At 37.6% G+C, this 3,423-nt stretch overlaps 1 pseudogene; it reads right to left on the bottom strand.

Annotated features, from left to right (window-relative positions):
• Nucleotides 1-3,106, bottom strand: part of LOC127176379 (E3 ubiquitin-protein ligase TRIM16-like) — a 14,298-nt pseudogene extending 11,192 nt beyond the window's left edge.
• Nucleotides 3,107-3,423: the final 317 nt, after the last annotated feature.

Below are 3,423 nucleotides of genomic sequence, written 5' to 3'. Positions count from 1 at the left end.
CTATAAAACTAGAAGTACTGATAATAAATTAGCGTTATATGCAGATGATTTAATTTTATTTATTTCTGATGCCCAAGAGTAGCATTCCAAATATCCTTAATTTGATTAATTATTATGGTACATTTGCCGGATATAAAATTAATTGGGAAAAGAGTGTGTTGATGCCAGTCAATATTGAAGATTCTTCTTGGCTTCAGCATTTGCCCTTTAAGATTGCTTCAGAACAATTCACATACCTAGGAATTGAGGTGACAAAGAAGTTTTCTAACTTAGTTAAGGCCAATTTCCAACCCCTGTTGTCTAAGCCTAAATCCATGATCAATTTCTGGAGAACACTTCCTATGTCTCTTGTGGGTAGGGTAAACTCAATTAAGATGATATTTCTCCCTCAATTTTTGTACTTAGTCCAGAACATCCCTACATTTCTGCCCAAATCTTTTTTCAAAAAGCTGGACTCTATCCTGGTTCCCTTTGTCTGGAACTATAAAGCCCACAGGATATCTAAACACCACCTATGTAAACCCAAAATACAGGGAGGGCTTGCCCTACCTAATTTTCTTTACTATTATTGGGCTGCAAACCTAAGGGCCTTGACTTCATGGATAGATTTTACTCCGGTGGGGGAGAATTGGTTGGTGTTGGAACAGGAGGAATGTCTCCCATATTCAATGAATGCAATACTTTTATCACCTAAAGGTATAGCTAGTTCACTTTATAATCATAACCCGGTTATTCATAATTCTGTTCGTATTTGGAAACAGTTGAATACACATTTCAAATTCACCCAAATATCCTTTTTGCTCTCTATCTCAGCTAACCCCTCAGTTTTGGAAAAATGTAGGGTTACGAAATGTAGGGGATTTATATATAAATGGAAAATTTGCTTCCTTTCAGCAGCTGTGTGAGAAATACAGTATTCCTTCTAATCACTTCTTTAGGTACCTTCAAATAAGAGACTTTGTGAAGTCTAACATTTCCAATTATGTCACAGCTGCACCCATGTATCTGGACACATTTCTGGAAAGATGTCTTAGAGATGGTAGTACCATCTCCTTGCTCTACAAGGGTTTAGAACAGGTGAAAAGTCCATCTATGGAGAGCATTAAATCTGCCTGGGAAGAAGAACTCCCTAGTGAAATCTGGGAACAAAGTCTTGAACAGATCCACAGATGTTCCATTAATGCAAGGCATTGTCTCATTCAGTTTAAAGTGCTTCCTAGGCTGCATTATTCCAAGTATAAATTGAATAAAATATTTCCAGAAGTGTCTCCATTATGTGACACATGTAAGTTTTCAGATTCCACCCTGTCTCATTGTTATGTCTTGTGTCCCAAATTACAGTGTTTCTGGAACAAAATATTCCAAGTCTTTTCAGATACTTTGGACATTTCTATTGAACCAGATCCTGTATTAATTATATTTGGAGTTTCCGAGGAATTTTTGAGACTTACACGAGTGCAGCAACAGTTTGTTTCATATGGGTTGATTTCTGCCAAAAAACTTATCCTTCTGTTCTGGAAGAAAAAAGAAGTTCCAACTCTTAAATTATGGGTGACAGAGTTGACGAGTACTCTACATCTGGAAAGAATAAGATATACCCTAAAAGACAAGATTTTGTTATTTGAAAAAAATTTGGTCCCCTTTTATTTCCTTTCTTCAAACTTCTGATTAATGCGTTGAATATGCCTTCAGTGCCGGCTTTTACCACTGGATAGCACTTATGGGTCATGTTGTTGTGTGGGAGGGAATGTTTTTTTTTTTTTTTTTATTATTATTATTTTTATTTTTTATTTTATATGTTATATGTAAGTTTTATATGTTTGTATTCAAAAAAGTGTAATTACAAGTGACTATCTGTTAAAATTTCAAATAATAAAATATTTAAAGCAAAAAAAAAAAAACTACTGACACTAAATCATCATGTGAACAGATCAATCCAGTAAAAGTGGGGAAAGGCAATTTAAAGGTTATTTATCTGAACGGATTGACAACTAATGGTTGTAGGTTCAAACTCCAGAAGTGATGATCAGTTATAATCATTGTACATGAACTAACGTGAAGCAAAAGGTCTGTTTCACAGTGCAAGCACAAGTATCATAAAAGTGAAACATTCACAGATGCAGAGCTTCACACTGACAGTGTTTCTTCTGTGTAGCAGATGAACTATTTGATCATTCCACTGAGAATTTCTGTTAATAACTGCCAGCAGTTTTTTTCAGAGTCAGTCACTGACAACTATTACAATCTTTATCATTGTGAAATCTGATTTACACGAGAAGGGCCTTTACATTTATATTTAAATCATGATTAACCTACACAAAACAAAAGTAAAGCTAAATTGACTGAAATCATAAATGCAGCTGCTGTTCATTTCTGCTGTGGTGTGCAGTGTGAATGCTGTAAGCTGTTAATATGGGTGCCGATATAAACACACATGAAACGAGTGTCAGCAATATTTCATCAGTGTCTAGTTTTAAATACCTGTTTCTCTGTCCTCTGTGCTGCAGCTGATACAGTGTCGTGGTTTTTATGTTCATCCATCGTACACAGCACACATATACATTTCTGATCAGTGCGACAGAAAACCTCAAGGATCTTCTCATGTTTCTGGCAGATCATCTCCTGCAGTCGTCCAGTGGCATCAGTCAAATTGTGTCTCTTTCCTTTAAACCAACTCTCATGTTGTTCAAGGTGATTCTGACAGTAAGAGTTCAGACACACCAGACAGGACTTGACGGCTTTGTATTTTCTTCCAGTACAGACGTCACACTGCACATCTCCAGCTCCAGCAGGAACCGCACTTTGAAGTTTGGTCTTCTTCAGTTTCTCCACCATTTCAGTCAAGATGGTGTTTCTAGCTAAAGCAGGTCTTGGACTGAAGGTCTGTCTGCACTGAGGGCAGCTGTAGACTCCCTTCTCATCCTCCTGATCCCAGCAGTCTGTAATACAGCTCTTACAGTAACTGTGTCCACAGGGAATGGCCACTGGATCCTTCAGGAGATCCAGACACACTGGACACAAGAACTCATCCTGAGAAAATCTGGCTTCTGCCATTTTACTGCATGAATACAGAGACACAAACACACAACAGCTCAACCACACTTAAGTTTCTTTTTACCTGAACTCATGTGATTCCTGTTTCTGTGTTTGAGTGACGTGTGTAAAACAGGTTTGTCTGTGAGTCTGTAAATCAGGTTCCTCATTCCTGCTGAGTTTAGTTATGACACACATGACTGTTATTGCTATGAGGAGACAAGAGAATATCACAAACAACAGTCTTTAATAATTCAACACAGGAGTAATACAAGGCAGACAGGAGACACACGTAGCACTTCAAGACGTTTAACACCGGACAGGAAACAAGGGATAAACCACACTTTAAATACAGGGCTACAGCTGGAAAGGCAACTCATGGTGGAGCTG

The sequence above is a fragment of the Labeo rohita genome, chromosome 2 (genome assembly GCF_022985175.1).
Source record: "Labeo rohita strain BAU-BD-2019 chromosome 2, IGBB_LRoh.1.0, whole genome shotgun sequence".
NCBI lineage: Eukaryota > Metazoa > Chordata > Actinopteri > Cypriniformes > Cyprinidae > Labeo > Labeo rohita.
Note: the sequence above shows the minus strand (reverse complement) of the source record. Positions and strands in the feature narration are given on the sequence as shown.